The sequence below is a fragment of the Nicotiana tabacum genome, chromosome 14 (assembly GCF_000715075.1).
Source record: "Nicotiana tabacum cultivar K326 chromosome 14, ASM71507v2, whole genome shotgun sequence".
Lineage (NCBI taxonomy): Eukaryota > Viridiplantae > Streptophyta > Magnoliopsida > Solanales > Solanaceae > Nicotiana > Nicotiana tabacum.
The window spans coordinates 65,818,941-65,837,762 of record NC_134093.1 but is presented as its reverse complement, the minus strand read 5'-3'; the positions used below and the strand labels follow the sequence as shown (position 1 = coordinate 65,837,762).

General features: G+C 37.8%; 2 long non-coding RNA genes across 2 annotated transcripts; both read right to left on the bottom strand.

Moving 5' to 3' along the window:
* Positions 1-7,758: 7,758 nt before the first annotated feature.
* LOC107822608 (uncharacterized) lies at positions 7,759-11,773 on the bottom strand. The gene is made up of 2 exons (XR_001656437.2): positions 11,267-11,773; positions 7,759-8,011 (listed from the first exon to the last, which is right to left on the bottom strand). It is a non-coding gene; the product is annotated as an uncharacterized LOC107822608 (long non-coding RNA).
* Positions 11,774-14,932: 3,159 nt separating this feature from the next.
* Positions 14,933-16,604, bottom strand: LOC107822609 (uncharacterized). Its single transcript, XR_001656438.2, has 2 exons — positions 16,252-16,604; positions 14,933-15,266 (listed from the first exon to the last, which is right to left on the bottom strand). It is a non-coding gene; the product is annotated as an uncharacterized LOC107822609 (long non-coding RNA).
* Between the last annotated feature and the right edge of the window lie 2,218 nt (positions 16,605-18,822).

Below are 18,822 nucleotides of genomic sequence, written 5' to 3'. Positions count from 1 at the left end.
AACAAGAAACCTGTTTAATTTTCACCAATTTCGTGCAAAATATATCCCTTAAAGATCTCCCTCCTAACCCTAGAGAATAAAGGAAGTATAGGAAGAATATGATTCTTTTCCTAAAATAAATCCACTTTTAACTCTACTTCCTTACAAACTTGGTCTTCAAGTTAACAATAAAGATTTACCAAGATTCTCTATTATCTAGATGGTTAGTAGGTTATAAAACACGAAATAAGATAATATCTCTCTCAAAAGTGAATCCTACTCCAGCTAGGATTAAGTGTCAGCACTCTGCAAGACCAACCCAGCAGGACTAGGTCCTTCACCGGGTCCTCCGACCAACCCAATATATCTGCCATGTTTGTTAATCATCAAAACAAAAACTTACCAAATTCCAACAATGTAGAAAAAGAAAGTACTATAAGAATGGCAAGTACAAAGTCACCAAGTATACTTCTTCCGAGATAAACGACAATGCAACCAATAAATCACAAAATTCGAAAATCAAATAAAGCAATGGAACCAACAATGGCACGGCATCACCCTTCGTGCTTTTACTCTCAACCTCACCATATAATAATGATATGATAAATGAAATGGCATTGCATCACCCTTCGTGCTTTTACTCTCTTCCTCACATGGTATGATAAATGATAGGCCAAATACCTGTGTGGCCCCTTAAGTTGGTTCCAGTTTCCACTTTGACACTTCAACTAAGGCCACTACCTTTGAACACTCCAACTTATTTGAAAGTGTACCTATTAAACACAAAGTATGATATGGCAAAAACAAGTGTTTCTCACTTTTTCAAAGCGAGTGAACTCATACCAAAACCATATTTTTTTCTTTATACCAAAACCAGGACATAATAGCGTGAACCCAAAACGTCATAACCACAAGCTTCAATGTCTCTGTCTTTTTTTTTTAAAAAATCACAACTATCTTCAATAACACAAAACACATACAGCTGCACCACCAGCTTCACCAAAACTCGAAAATCGTCTCACCTCACCTTCACCAAAAAATCTCATACACAGAGAAAATCACCATTAACACAGAACAAAAACCTCCCTTTCAGATTCTTCAATTTTGTCAAACATAAATAGAGGAATCAAAGGTACACACAATGATTTTAAATAGTGCACATTCTTCCCCTCAATAAAAGTCATTGGAACTTGAATTTTTCTTAAATTTCAATCAAAAAATAAGATTTTAAATTTTTGTTAACAAAAAACAAAATTAAATCGTAAAATAATTAAAACCCATAAAAGAAAAGAAAAAGAAAAAAAGAGAGGAAACCCCAAGAAATTTGAGAAAAGCTTGGGATATCCATTTACATTTTCAAAGGGAAAGAGAACCATAGATTTGGGGAAAAATCAGTATATTTGAGTGAGTCCTCTTATCTTTCTGCCTCGTCCAAGTATCAAATCAGCATCATTTTTAGTGAAGACAGTGTCGATGGTAGCTACAGTCGAAAGTGATTGAGTAGTTTTTATCTGTACATAGGTGAGGATTGCCTGACAATGAATGGCGAAGAAGGAGGAGGAACTGGGAAGAGGAGGGCAGAGAGACGATGGAACTACTTAGGTGGGGGGGGGGGGGGAATTTTATGTGGAAATAAAATTTCTTTTTTTCTTAAGATTATTTGGACCCATATGCGACGTGTCTTTATCTCATTCGTCACTTTGCCACCTCATCCGTGTGTGACTAACACGCACTTTAGTTTTTTGACTGGCAGTAAGTGAGGTGTTTAATAGATACACTTTCAAATAAGTTGGAGTGTTCAATAGGTACTGGCCTTAGTTGAAGTGTCAAAATGGAAACTGGAGCCAAGTTTAAGGGGCCGCACAGGTATTTGGCCTAAATGATAATAAGAAATCAAGTGCACGGCATCACCCTTCGTTCTTTAATCCTCACAATCTCTCAAATAAATGATAGCATATGCAAATAAGGCACGGCAACACCATTCGTGCTTTTCATTCTTCCTCACCAAGAAACAATAATATACCAAGGTATCAATGCAAGATGGGAAGTAAATTTTACTTCAATCATAATGCTATGATAAACAAACTCAACCTTCAATATCCCAAATACTTTAAGATAAACGATGATTACAAAAGCGTACAATTAATGAGATAATATTCAAAGTAAAGCATGGAAAGCATAGACAATGAAACAACATAGTTCAATAAAATAATTTCTACCCGCATGCTTTAACCCAATGATAATGCATATATACTCGTTACCTTACATATACACCGTCCCCACACATAAATCAAGTCAAAGTTAACCACGACACTTACCTCACTCCACAACCAAGTCAATCAACCAATCACGACCTTGCCTTTTGAACAAGCCTATAAACCAACCAAATCTAACCAATTATCGATCAAATAATTCAAAATAAACTTTAAAAACTACTCACGAAGGAAAAAAGTTCAATCTTTGATGAATTTGAAAAAATCAACAAAAGTCAATCCTGGACCCGCTTGGTCAAAATCCAAGATTCGGACCAAAAGTCGATTACCCATTCACCCCCGAGCCCGGTTATGTTATTTATTTTGAAATCCGACCTCAATTTGAGGTCTAAATCTCAATTTTACAAAATTCTCAAATTCTACCCAAATCCCTAATTTCTATCATGAAAATTCTAGATTTAATGTTAAAAACACATAAAAAGTAATGGAGAATTGAAAGAAAGTAGATTAGATTTACTTACCAATAATTTTGGGAAGAAGAAATTCTTAAAAAATCGTCTCTAGAGTGTTTAGGGTTGAGAAATGGTGTAAAATGAGCTAAGTTCCGATTTTTTCCTCTTTTACCCAGCTGCGGATGTCGCAATTGCAAACTCTTGTTCGCAATTGCAAACACAGGTCGCTAATGCGAACTGTGCCCCCAGCATGCATAAGTCGCAATTGCGACAAAATCATCGCATTTGCAATGTCCCATCCAACCGCAAATGCGATCAAAGGTTCGCATTTGCGTACCTGCCTAAGCCCAGTGCTCAATTGCAAATGCGATCAAGCCATCGCAAAAGCGAAGTCTGGGATGTCCGCAATTACGAACATTTCTTCGCAAATGCGAAGACTACCCTACTTAGTCCCCCATCGCAATTTCGAGCTCAACTTTGCAAAAGCAGAGTTTGCATTTGCGAACAAGTCATCACAAATGCGACACCGGTAGCCCAGCACCAGAACTGAAGCATACCAGCAGTCTTCAACTAACCAAACTCATAACCTCCGAAACTCACCTGAGCCCCTCAGACTCCAAACCAAACATGCACACAAATGTAATAACATCATAAAAACTCACTAGCGCGATCAAAATACAAAAATAATATATAGAACCATGAATCAGACGTCAAAACGCATGAAATTCAAAAGAAAACTCAAGAACCTCTAGAATCACAACTAAGCGTCTGAATCCTATCAAACCAACTTCGAATGATACCGAATTTTGCAGACAAGTTTCAAATAGCAAAATGGACCTATTTAAAATCCCAAAATCTAAATCCGAACATGATAACCATAAAAGTCAACCTACGGTCAAACCTAAAGAATTTCTAAACATTCAAATTGCCAACTTGCTGCAAAACAAGTCAAATCAACTTAGGGACCTCTGAATTAAATTATGGAGATACTCCTAAGTCCAAAATCATAATACGAACCTACCGGAATCGTCAAAATACCGATCCGGGGTCGTTTACCCAAAATATTGACCGTGATCAACTCTAGCCTCATTTTTAGTCAAAATTTTCATTTTCTTCAAAATTTCACATAAAAACTTTTCGAAAAGTGACATGGACCATGCACGCAAACCAAGAAATATCAAATAAAGCTAATGAAGGTCTCGGAACATGGAAATAAGGGGTATTAATCAAAACAACCAATTGGATCATCACATTCTCTACCTCTAAAAGAAACGGTCATCCTCAAACAGACATAGAAAAGTGCCTGGACTGGTGAAAAGGTGGGAGTATCTACTCCACATATCTGAATCGGATTCCCACGTAGCTGCCTCGATCGATTGACCTCTCCATTGCACTTTCACAGAAGTTAAACTCTTAGATCTCAACTTTCGAACCTGTCGGGCTAGAATAGCCACCGGCTCCTCCTCATAGGCTAAATTCTTATCAAGCTGAACCGTGCTAAAGTCTAGAACATGCGAGCTGTCCTCATGATACTTCTGAAGCATGGAAACATGAAATACCAGATGTACTCCTGCTAGGCTAGGAGGCAATGTAAACCTGTAAGCAACCTCCCCAACTCTCTCTAAGATCTCAAATGGCCCAATAAACCTCGGGCTCCACTTTCCCTTCTTTCCAAACCACATCACGCCCTTTATAGGTGACACTCGGAGAAGAACCTTCTCTCCCACCATATAAGTTACATCTCGAACCTTCAACTATCGAGATGCGTAGGCAATCACTCTACCATCCCGCATCAATACCGCGCCAACCCGAATACGTGACGCATTACAATTCACGGTATAAGATGCCGAACCTGTAGATAACACCAACACTGGAGCTGTAGTTAGTGCAATCTTGAGCTTCTGAAAACTCAACTCACACTTATCGGACCATCTGAAAAGATCACCCTTTTGGGTCAACTTTGTCAATGGGGCTAAGATAGATGAAAACCCCTCCACGAACCAGTGATAATAACCCGCCAAACCCAAGAAGCTCCAAATCTCTGTGGCTGAACTAGGTCTAGGCCAGTTCTAAACTGGCTCAATCTTCTTAGGATCCACTTTACTACCCACGGAAGATACAACATGGCCCAAAAAGGCAACCGAGTCCAACCAGAACTCACACTTTGAAAACTTGGCATATAGCTGACGATCCCTCAGAGTCTGTAGTACGATCTAAAGATGTTCTCATGCTCCTCTCGACTGTGAGAGTGGACCAAAATATCATCAATGAAGACGATCACAAAAGAATCCAGATAGGGCTTGAACACCCGGTTCATCAAATCCATAAAGGCTGCTAGAGCATTGGTCAAGCCAAATAATATCACTAAGAACTCATAGTGACCATAGCGAGTCTGAAAAGTTGTCTTAGGGACATTCGATGCCCTAATCTTCGACTGATGGTAGCTAGATCTCAAGTCAATCTTCAAAAACACCTTGGCACCCTGAGGCTGATCAAATAAGTTATCAATCCTCGGCAATAAATACTTGTTCTTGATAGTGACCTTGTTCAACTGCTGATAATCTATACACATCCTCATCGTTCTATCCTTCTTCTTCACAAATAATACCGGTGCACCCCTAGGCGAGACACTCGATCTAATGAATCCCTTATCAAGCAAATCTTGCAACTACTCCTTTGATTCCTTCAACTCAACCGGGGCCATAAGGTATGGTGCGGTAGAAATGAGCTGAGTGCCCGGAACCAAATCAATGCAAAAATCAATATCTCTTTCGGGTGGCATCCCCGACAAATCTGTAGGAAACACCTTTGGGAACTTGCGCACAACTGGTACTGAATTCATGAAAGGAACCTCCGCACTAGGATTACAGATATATGCTAAATATGCCAGACACCCCTTCTCAACCGTACGTCGAGCCTTCACATAAGAAATGACCCTGCTAGTGGAATGACTAGGAATCCTTTTCCACTCCAATTGAGGCTATCATGCCCTAACCTAAGGTGGCGTGGCTGACACTGTATAATAGCATGATAAGGTGACAACCAATCCATGCCCAAGATCACGTCAAAATCTAACATATCAAGAAGTAGAAGGTCTACCCTAGTCTCATATCTCCCGATAGAAACCACACACGAGCGATAAACACGATCTACCATAATAAAATCTCCCACAGGTGTAGACACATAAACAAGAGCACTCAAAGAATCACGAGGCATGACAAGATATGAAGCAAAATAGGATGACACATATGAATAGGCGGATCCCGGATTAAATAAAACTGATGCATCTCTATGGCAAATTGAACGGCCTCTCCCTGGCTAACCTCCACCTCTAATGGCCTGACCACCACCTTGGGCTGCCTGACCTCCGCCTCTAGCTGGCTGAGCGGGTGATGGGGCAACCGGTGCCGGAACCATGACACGAGAACTCTACTATGGCATGCTGCCCTGTGACCTAGGGAAAAACCTCATGACGTGCCTCGGATCACCACAAGTATAAAAAGTCCTCATCTGCTATGACTGCTGACCCAGAAACTGACCTTGTCGACCTGAATAACCACCTTGATAACTCTGAATCGGAGATGCACTGACCGGAGCTGAAGGTCTGCTGTAGGCTAGCTGCTCAGGATGATACCCATAAGAACCACAACTACCCAAAGCACCGTGGGATGCCTGAAGAGCTGACTGAATCAGCCTGGGAAGATGGCATCTACCAAATTAACCCCTGCCTCCGATGAGGCACCACTGAAACTACCAAAATAATGAGGCCTCTTCTCAGATACCGCCTCCCTACCCTAACCACGAATCATCTCGATCTGTCTAGCAATCTCTACTACCCGCTAGAAAGAAATATCATCCCTAGTCTCCTTGGCTATTTATAGTGTGATACCAATCGTAAGACCATCAATGAATATCCTCACTCTCTCCCTCTCAGTAAAAAGCAAGATAACTAGGTAACAGTCATGCTACCCTTCTGAAAGCGCTCAAACTGCCTACGGTACTCCTCTCTCAGAGTAAAAAGGAGTGAACTTCTCCAAGAATAGCTGTGAGAACTGATCCCAAGTGAGTGGAGGCGATCCTGCTGGTCTGGTTCGATCATAGTCCTGCCACCACCTCTTAACGGAGCCATGCATCTGAAATACCGCGAAGTCAACTCCATTGGACTCCACTATACCCATGTTGCACAATATCTCGTGGCAATGGTCAATAAAATCCTGTGGGTCCTCAGAAGGTGTGCCACCAAAGGGAATAGGAAATAACTTTGTGAACTTGTCCAATCTTATCAACCCCTTAGAAGATACCGCGGTCCTCCCCCCGGTCTATGTAGCAACATTAGTCTAAGCCACTCCAACTAGCGAAACTGCCGGAGTCTGATATCCGTGAGCCATCTGCTCTGGTGTGTGGGTAGCGGGAGTATGGGCTCCTCCCCCAACTTCAGAGACGGCTGGTGCCACGGAAAATGCACTGGTCTGGGCCACGCTCTCCATAAGGCCCACCAAACGGACTAGAGCACCCCGAAGTACCAGGATAGCAATAAACCGCTCCGAGACCTGAGCTGGTCCAACTGGCATGGTCTGAATAGGAACCTCCTCCTTTTGTTCGATCTGAGGCTCCGTAATAGGTGCTGCTGCATGTGCTCTAGGCTGAGCTCTACCTCTGCCTCTGTCTCTGGCTCGACCTCGGCCCTGGCTTCTACCTCTGGTAGTTGCAGCAACCTAGGGCTTCGGCTCCTGACGCGCCGTGGATGCTGTGCTTGTCCTCACCATCTACGAGAGAACAAGAATGGAATTATTCAAACTTCAGTGATAGAATAAAATCGCACGATAGAGAAAGAAAGAAGTGAAATTTTACTAAATCCCTATAGCCTCTAGAAGATAAGTATAGACGTCTATGTACCGATCCTCCAGACTCTACTAAACTTGCTCATAACTCGTGAGACCTAAGCAACCTAGTGCTCTGATACCAACTTATCACGACCCAAATTCCCAATCTCGGGGCCGTGATGGCGCCTAACTTCTACTTGCTACGCAAACCAATATTAGGTAAACAATTAACCTTTTTAATAAGTTAAAACAGAGTGATAACAATTATTAACGACTAATAAAGCTGTAATATATAAAATAAACCCATAATATACCACGTTCTAGTCTAATCCCAAAAATCTAGAGTCATTAGTATATGAGCAACTAGAATACTACAAGTATGGTTTGAACAAAATATAATTGTTTGAAAAGACATAAACGGTAAAGACATGAATAGAAGGGGACTTCAGGGACTGCGAACGCCAATAGCTCTACCTCAAGTATCCACTATAGAAATGATCTGAACAGAAGTATCATTAGACACCGCTAGGACCAACACCAGTATCTGTACAATAAGTGCAAAAGTGTAGCATAAGTACAACCGACCCAATGTACTCAGTAAGTGTCGAGCCTAACCCCGATGAGGTAGTGACGAGGCTATGACAAGACACCTACTAAGATCCTAAGCAGATATATACATGAAGAAAGAAAAATAACAAATAGGCATTTAACATAATAACAGGGAGGGAACATGTAGAAAAAGAAAGTACGATAAGAATGGCAAGTACAAAGTCACCAAGTAAACTTCTTCCAAGATAAATGACAATGCAACCGATAAATCACAAAATCCGAAAATCAAATAAAGCAATGGAATCAACATTAGTACGGCATCACCCTTTCATACTTTTACTCTCAGCCTCACCATATAATAATGATATGATAAATGAAATGGCATGACATCACCCTTCGTACTTTTACTCTCTTCCTCACATGGTAAGATAAATGATAATAAGAAATCAAGTGCACGGCATCAACTTTCGTGCTTTAATCCTCACAATCTCTCAAATAAATGATAGCATATGCAACACCCTTCTTCCTCACCAAGCAACAATAATATACCAAGGTATCAATACAAGGTGGGAAGTAAATTTCACTTCAATCATAGTGTTATGATAAACAAACTCAACCTTCAATATCCCAACAACTTTAACATAAACGATGATTACGAAAGCGTACAATTAATGAGATAATCAATTATCTATCAAACAATTCAAAATAAGCTTTAGAAACTACTCACGAAGGAAAAATGTTCAATTTTTGATGAATTTTAAGAAGTCAACAAAAATCAACCCCGGACCCGCTTGGTCAAAATTCGAGATTCAGACCAAAATACGATTACCCATTCACCCTTGAGTCCGGTTATGTAATTTGTTTCGAAATTCGACCTCAATTTGAGGTCTAAATCTCAATTTTATAAAATTCTTAAATTCTATCAAAATCCCTAATTTCTACCATAAAATCCTAAATTTGATATTAAAAACACATGAAAAGTAATGGGGAATTGAAAGAAAGTAGGTTTGAGTTACTTACCAATGATTTTGGGAAGAAGCAATTCTTGAAAAATTACCTCTAAATTGTTTAGGGTTGAGAAATGGTGTAAAATGAGCTAAGTCCTAATTTTTCCCCTCTTTTATCCAGCTGCAGATGTCGCAATTGCGAAACTCAGGTCGCAAATGTAAACTGTGTCCCCAGTCTATATAAGAGGAAATTGCGACAAAATCATCGCATTTGCAATGTCTCATCCAACCGCGAATCTGATCAAAGGTTCGCATTTGCGAACCTGCCTAAGCCAAGTGCTCAGTCGCAAATGCGACCAAGCCATCGCAAAAATGAAGTCTGGGATGTCCGCAATTGCGAACATTTAATTTCTTTGCAAATGCGAAGACTACCATGCCTTTTCCCCCCAACGCAATTGCGAGCTCAACTTCGCAAGAGCAAAGTTCGCATTTGCGAATAGATCATCGCAAATGCGAGACCTGCAGCCCAACACCAGAACTAAAGCACACCAGCAATCTTCAACTAACCAAACTCATCCGTAGCACCTTCGAAACTCACCCGAGCCCCTCGGGCTCTAAACCAATTATGCACACAAGTGTAATAACATCATATAAACTGGATTGCACGATCAAAACAATAAAATAACATTTAGAACCACGAATCGGACATCAAAACACAAGAAATTCAAAACAAAACTCAAAAACCTTTAGAATCACAACCAAGCGTACGAATCCTATCAAACCAACTCTGAATTACACCGAATTTTGCAGACAAGTTTCACATAGCAAAACGGACCTATTTCAAGTTCTAAAACCAAAATCCAAACCCGATAACAGTTAATTTAACCTACGGTCAAACCTAAAGAATTTCTACACATTCAAATTGCCAACTCTCGGCAAAACAAGTCAAATCAACTTAGGGACCTCCGAATTAAATTTCGGGCATATGCTTAAGTCCAAAATCATAATATGGATCTACCAGAATCGTTAAAATACTGATTCTGGGTCTTTTACCTAAAATATTGACCGTGGTCAACTCTAGCCTTATTTTTAGTCAAATTTTTTATTTTCTTCAAAATTTCACATAAAAGCGTTTCTAAAAGCGATACAGACCACACACGTAAATCAAGAAATATCTAATAAAGCTAATAGAGGTCTCGGAATACGAAAATAAGGGCTAGTACTCAAAATGACCTATCGGGTTGTCACAAGGGAGCAAGTTCAATTCCAACACTATAGCCTTCAAAAAGTTTTAAGGATAGATCCAAAATGAGGCTGAAAGAAGAGAAAGAATGGAGAAGTTTTAATATCACATTAATACAGTTTGTTAACCAACATAGTATGGGTCTAAAACACTTCAAGGGCCAAACCTTCAAGTTACTTATTAGTTTTTTTTAAAAATTTATTTTTATCAAAAAACAATTTTGAGGAATGTCTATGTATATGCATTATCAAGGTATTTCTCTCTGAGATTGGAACTTCTTAGTTGAAATCTTCCAGTTATTCGGGTCATATATTATACATAACATATTAGAAAATTCACAGATTCACAAGCAACGAAAACCCCGAGCTATTATTTCCTAGTTAGAAGAAATCACCTTCGCATTGTTTGTCTCTGCTTGGATTTGAACTCTATTCTTCAAGGTTTTTACTCACTTCAGTGACCGCTAGGCTCTACCTTTGTGTAGATAGTCTAATATTCTACATTGAATTGTGTGATTCACCTCTTATTCTACATTAAATTGTGATTTACCCCTTATTTTACAAAAAGATTCATGATATTCCCTATGCTTGTTGGATCCTCCTCAAGCTATGGAAACTTATATAATTCTTTGTGAATTGAAAAACATGAATAGTTTATCTAAAAGCTAGTTATCTCCACTCCTCAAATTATCCGAAAAATTGGCAAAAAGGTCACGCCGTAGAAGCTTTCACTCTTTAAGTGATATTCAATCATAAAACATCCAGTGTTCTATAGCTTTGTAGGCTAGCAAGCATACACTTCATTTTGTACATAAATCAATGGTTTTAGTCTTTTTTCTTAAAAATATTAAACAAGACGGAACATAAAACACCAAAAGATTGCAACAAAATTTAGTGTGTAATTGAAGGCAGACACTTTAAGCTTCTGCAAGCACAAAAAACAAATTGGGTGAATAAAAATTGCTAAACAACGATAACAAGATTCAAATTAAACTCAAAAAGCCAAAACTTTCACATTTTCTGTTAAATTTGATAGAGAATTGAAAAAATAGTATACCAACCAAGATTTGGGAGTGCAGAAAAGATCTTGAAAACTTGAGGATGCTGATGAGAGGAATGAGATACGCAAGCATTGGAAGTCCATAAGACATCCCGAATAAGCCTCGTCCTGCCTACGATAATGCAGAATCACATTACCTTAGACAATTCTTTATTTGCACAAACCATTCGATTTCACAAAATAAGCCCACTCCAACTTGAAACACTGACCTCGGCGGCGGCTATGGAAGAGAAGGAGAAAAAAGTTAGCTAGTCGCCGCGAAGGTTATATTTCTCATTGTTCAAACTTTGGGCTAAACCCTAATACATTACTTTGGGGGCCAAGTACACCAGTAGACAAATTTTTGGGCTGCTTTTTAAGTTTCAATAAGAGTTTGCAAACTATTTAAGAATATAGCTATCACTTAGAAATGGCATTCTCCACTCTTCTTCTCCTTCTCGCATCTTCGGCACACTTGCCTATTTTCGTTTTCTTAATATCCACATCAATGAGGATTTTAGTATCGCAATCGAGCATGGCTCTCAAATAGTATAAGCTTAGTCACCTTATTCTTACGGGAGTACAAATTGAAGTTTGAACTATATAGTTTAAACTTAAGGACATTGTACTGATCGACGAGACGTGATGCGATGTTAACGCGAGGTTAGATGTTTGGAGGCAGACCCTAGAGTCTAAAGATTTTAAGTTGAGTGGGACCAAGATAAAATACTTAGAGTGCAAGTTCAGTGGTATGACTCATGAGGTGGATGAAGATGTGGGACTTGATTCACAAGTCATCCCTAAGAGAGAAAGTTTCAAGTACTTTGGGTCAGTTATTCAAGAGAATGCGAAGAGACAAGGATGTCACACATCATATTGGGGCAGGGTGAATGAAATGGAGGCTCACTTCCGATGTTTTATATGATAAGAATGTGCTACCAAAACTTAAAGGTAAGCTCTATGAGCAGTGTCAGACCAACTATATTATATGGGACTGAGTGTTGACCAGTCAAGAACTCTCATGTCGAGAAGATGAAAGTGACAAAAATAAGGATATTGAGATGGATGTGCGAGCATACCAGATTAGATAGAATTGGGAATGAAGCTATTCGGAACAAGGCGGGCGTGGCCCTTGTGGAGGACAAGATGCGAAAAGCGAGACTTAGATGGTTCGAGCATGTGAAGAGGAGAGGCACATATGCTCCAGTGAGGAGATGAGAGAGATTAGGCTTAGAGGGCCTTAGGAGAGGTAGAGGTAGGCCGAAGAAGTATTGGGGAGATGTGATTAGGCGAGACATGGTGAGGCTCCAGCTCACCATGGACATGACCTTGGATAGGAGGTGTAGAAGTTAAAGATTAAGGTACGAGGTTAGGTATTCGAACGTTATTCTTGCTCATGCCAGTAGTGTAGTGCATTACCTAGTATTAGTCTTGTAATTTCTTACTCTTAGATTTATGTTATTACTTGTCGTCTCTTTCGCTTCAATTTTCTTATTGCAGTACTTAACGTTAGTCTTGTATGTTCACTTTGATTTTCTGAGTGTTTGGCTTGTTATTGCTCCTTCTTTTTATCTTTCTGAGTCGAGGGTCTTTCAAAAATAACCTTTCTACCTTGTTAAAGGTAAGGATAAGGTCTGAGTACATACTACCCCCCTAGACCCCACTTGTGGGATTACACTGGGTCTGTTATTGTTGTTAGTTTAAACTTAAGGACATAATTTCATGAACATATGCATCATTTTAGTCACCAAATTATAGAAAAACTACATCAAATTGGTCACTACGATCCATGCTTCTTTCTAATTCTCCTTATCTTTCTTCTTCTCAAATAGCCTGAAGTTGGAACCATAATAATTGAACTTTAGGACACATTGTCTTGAAGTTTGAACTGAATCAATTGAACTCTAAAACACATTATCCTTGAAGTTTCAACTAAATAAATTGAATTGTAGGATACTAAAGTTGAGATCCTGAAGTTAGAATTAAAAAACTGAACTAAGGATGCAATGTTGAAGTTTGAACGAGAAAAACTGAATTTAAGGACACCTAAAATTGTGAATTGAAAAAAAAAAGGATTTCATTGTCCTAAAGTTTGAGGAAGCGAAGAAAAAAAGAAACAATATTTGCCTGCTTTTAAAGCTGTGGCTAAATATTAAATAATTTGCAAGTGCTAGCTAAGACTTAAACAACGGTCCTAAAAGTGGCTACGTAGTGCCATTTCTACTTACTTTGGACAACAAAAGCCCAATGGGTTATTACACTTAGCCTAAAGCAGTAGATTAGCCCACTATTCGTCTACTAAAGCCCAATTAGGTCATTGAGCTGAGCTATAACATGAGTTTAGCCAAACTAACATTGTTGGGCTGTAAGAAGGTATTTGGGATTTTATAGTCCAAAACATATATTTTTTACTAGATTACAACATTTATGAAAACTAACTTCATAGGTTATCTCAACTTGGGCCGAATTACAGTACCGAAATTGAAAATTTTAGTATATGGTATTCGGTATTTTGGTATTTGGTATGATATTTGGTTTAAGTTTTTAAAATAATTTGGTATTAGGTATGATATTTGGTATTTAAAAGAATAATATCGAAATACCGATACCGTACCGAAATATATACTAAATTACATATTACAGATATTATTGATTAACATACTAAGTTACACAATACATTTCTTTGGCATTAATATTGAGGTTGGCAGTAAAGCCCATGTACTTCTTTAGGAAAATGGAGAAACAAGGTAAGATGCAGATTCTAATTCTTACTCTCTAGGTTGTCAAACAATTTAACGTAATGTTTCAACGGTTTTAGGGTGTTTCTAATTACTCCATTACACTTGTATTGTTGCATATATTGGCTTAATCCTTGTTGTATTCTCTAATTTCAACAATTAACTCTAAGCAAGTAACATGATATTTCCAATGATCAAATGTATTCCTTTATGTACCCTTTTTCTCTTAGTTGATACTTGATGATTTTGGACATAGATTTTGTCAACAATCAGGTGAGCTTAGAATATTTTCATTGAGTACTTTAATGAAGAATATTACAGTCTATGCATGGCTCTATGCACTAGCTAGTTAATATTCAAGCCGAATAAACCGAAATTATCGAACCGAATAAAACGAAACCGAAATCGAAAGGAGAAAAGCCAAACCATACCGAATGTAATTAGGTATGATATTGGTATAGCAGTTTAGGAAATCGAATACCGAACCGAAATGACTAAATACCATACCGTATCGACCGACGAACACCCCTAATCTGATGTCTGAACCTCCAAAAGTAATTCATAGGTTATGCTTAAAAAGTTTAATAAGTCATTTTGTTAATTTTGTATAATCACTTATTCAAGTGATGTAAACTTACACGGATGTCGCAGAGTTGTATGTTAAAATAATTTCTTAATCAGGACAAGTTGTAGTTGTATTCACCATGAATACGTAATAGTAGTATTTCTTTTAGTTGTAAAATAATTCATGACATCATCACTTTGGGATCTTCTTTCCCGTAAGTCAATTTAAAGGGATCTACTTTTGACTAATTTGTTGTAATTTTTTTTTTATGTGGATATATATGAAGCTTCAGTACACTTTCATTTGTGACCCTTTTTTTCCACGCATTCTTATCACCAAGCAGGAAAATTACTGGCTAAATAATGAGATATAGAATACAGGAAAATGCCACTAACGTGATATAAGAATAAAAAATGACCAAAAATACATTAATATCCAGCTACGATGAATATTTCAATGTAGCGTCTGGCAGAGAATATTTGAAAATTCATGTCCCTTTACAGTAAAACCCAATTATTTTTGTTGAATTCTGATTCCTTATGTAGAATTCTTCAGCTTTAACTTCTTCCATCGCAGTGTCTTTTGTTTGGCTGCAAGAACACTGGTTCACTTTGACTGAAGCAACTCTCTCAAAATGTGTTTCTTCTTAAATACAAATCGGGTGTTTTTAGCATCCATCACATAGAATGTTGTTCATTAAGAAATTTTCCTGTAAAAGCCTTTAAAAAAGCTAAGATTAAATTAGAAATAAAAGTTTATGTAGTTAAATCAAACACATTAGTCCCTACATATCTTAATTCATTCCACTTGTTTAAACCAAACATATGTTAACATTTTGTCAAACTTAACATTCAAATTATCACCGAAAGACCTCTTCCATACTCACTCACCCAAATTCTACTATTATATTAGTTACCTACCTTATACCTGATCAACACTGAAAATGTTCTCACAAATAATTTACCAAGCGTACAACATATTTTAGATTTATATCCTTGAGTACTTTGAAAAGTTTAAGGTAAACATAAGGGTGAGACTTGAGAGTACATCGAGTGATAAGCACATGCTTTAGTATCTTAGAATTCAAGAGAGAGGCTTGGAATACATGAGATAAAATGAGGGGAAAAAAGGTAAAATAACTTTAAACGTACAGAAGCGAGACAATATATAGATGGCTTCTTTTTAGCTAATTGCAACTTCCTCCATTTTAAATTATATGAACATATATATTTGAGTGGATACAAAGTTTAAGAAAAAAAAAGATTTTTAAAATTTATGGTTGTAAATACCCCATAATATTTGTGTGACTATAAAATCTTTTGAAACTTGTGGTGTAAAACGTAGCATACGATTTGTGTGACGGTAAAAGCTTTAATATTGAAAATTTAAAATAAAGAGTTTCTTTATTAGAAAAAAGTTTATTTTTTTGAAACTTACTAAAAAGAAAATAGGTTCATACAAATTGAAACGGTGGAATTACTTGAGAAATTGCCTCAACAAGACTAATCCAGCACAATTATAACAACAGTTAAGCTATTTCAAACTTTTGGTTAATTGGAATGTTTATATCTAAAACCAAAAATAGAGGAATAAGATTGGCGTGCTTTTGCTTTTCATTTGGATTCAGACAAAAAGGTTTGATTAATCAAAAAGAAACATGCAACTTTAAATGATAGAAATGAATTTAATTTTGAAATTACATACCTCTGTATATATATAATAATGAAGAGAAAGGGATTGGATGATAAGGAAGGATGGGGAAGAGGAAGGTAGAAGGTGGAGGAGATTGAGTGAGTATCAAAGTTGGTATCTCAATAGTGTAGGGAAGAAATGATGCCTGGCCTGAAGTAGCATATAGTATTGAATTGAAGTGGACATTTCAAGCAAAAAGACTGTCATATGGACATGGCTGTCCAACTCCAGTAGTAAGTACATAACCCTATTTACTCTATACAACTATATGCTTTAATAAGATCTTCAACAAAATCTGACGCCATGCTCCTATATATATATATGAGCCATCAAGCTGCCACCGTCACCTCTCTATAGAATGCTAAACAAGTGATGAAGCATGATGTCAATATACTGTCATTTGGAGTACTAGCTAGCTAGCTCAAATGTTATTAGTTGCAACCTAGCTAATTAAGATTATACGTAGGAACATTAATTAATCCCATATATATATATATATATATATATATATATATATATATATATATATATATATATATATATATATATATATATACACACACACACACACACACACACACACACACACACACTGGGCAGGACCCTATAGGACAAGTTTGAATAATTTCTAACTATATATATATATATATATATATATATATATATATATATATATATATATATATATATATATATATATATATATAATCAACGTCGTAAAATTTGATTGGCGTGATATACAAGAAATGGAGAAATTTTTCCTGGTTTGAAAGTCTCTTATTTTTTCCCATAGAGAGGTAAAAGTTGGGAAAGAGGAAATTGTAGATATAGAGACGAATTTCATCCAAGAAGAAAAGAGGGAAAATCTGATATACAAATGTGGCATTGTTGATTTTGGGGGTTCTTACCTTGCTTATTGTATACGGTCAAAACCGGTTTTGCCCTTCATGTAATTAGTCAAGATTGGAACATGATGGATCGAGGGTCCTTTTCATAATACCGAGATGAGATCTGAAGCCAGGTTACCAAACTCAAGATTCAGGGACCGATCAATACCGAACTCGAAGTCATTATCGAACTCGAGTCCAAATCGAACTATGATGTGAAGTGGCATTATCGAACTCAATACCGAGCCCGAGTCAATATCGAGCTCGAGTCAGTATCGAGCTCGAAATCTGGAGATCGACCAATAGCAAGTCTGACCAAGATTGAGCTAAGAGACAAGAGCCGCTGTAGCCGCACTTGAGGAGAGAATCTCGGCGGGAATTAAGGAAAAGCTAAATTAACTAATCTATCATAGGATCCCCACTATGTATTTTTTATTATATCCAAAGTAGGATTCCTCCACTATAAAAGAGTGGCTATCATTTCAGTAATGGGGCAATTCAACATTAAGGCATCTACACACTCCCTTATTGAAAAGATTATTGATATTCACATATAGATACATGAGAGATTATCCTTTTGTGAGTCTTGTACATTGATTCATCTTGCTTGTTCATAAATCGTTTTCTACTCAGTTTGGTTTGTATTTCATTCCTTTTTTACAGTCGATATTTTTCTACATACTTTTTCGATTTGTACCAAGTTATACCACGTATCCTTAGAACTACGTATAAATTCAACTCTATCCATTTTTCTGGTAAATAGTTTGGCGCCCACTATGAGGCTAAGGATAATAGTGGTTATTTGGTACGAATCTCTGCAAAACACACTATTTTACACTTGCTCTTGGAAGTATCTTTGATTTTAGGTTGAAAATGACGAATTCTCAATTAATGGCCCTACCTATCGACCATGAAGCTGGCTTTCAAGATGAGAACAACAACTTAACCCCCGGGGGTGGAAGGCCACACGTCGATCCCGTTGGAGCTCGGGTCGAAGAGCCAATAGACGTTAATTCACATGTGGCCATCAAGGCGAACCAATATTCCGACCCTGAAAATAGCATTCATGGTGGAACTCGATCTGCAGCTCGAAATACCCAAAATGCTGAGGAAAACGGAATCAGCTTGCGTATGATTTTTGAAATGTTGCAAGCTCAACAAGTAGCAATAGCCCAGTTGTAGAGCCAAACCCACGCACCGTCCAGACTCGAGCCCAGTCCACCCTAAGAAGTCACCCACAAAATGGGGCCAACTATAGTAAGGTCAAATGAGCAAGAATCGGGGACTAATCCCGAAATTGTTAAGATGTTCGAAGAACTGACAAAACGAATAGAGTCAGGAGAAAGGAGGATCGAAGCAAACGATAAAAAAGTGGAAACGTATAACTCCAGGGTTGATCAGATCCCGGGGGCACCTCCAGTATTGAAAGGCTTGGATTCCAAAAAATTTGCACAAAAGCCTTTTCCCCCGAGCGCAGCTCCAAAACCGATCCCCAAGAAGTTTCTCATGCCTGAAATTTCCAAATATAATGGAACGATCGACCCCAACGAATACGTCACCTCTTACACATGTGCCATTAAAGGGAACGATCTAGAAGACGACGAGATCGAATCTGTATTATTGAAAAAATTCGGTGAAACCCTTTCAAAGGGAGCAATGATATGGTATCATAATTTACCGCCTAACTCTATCGATT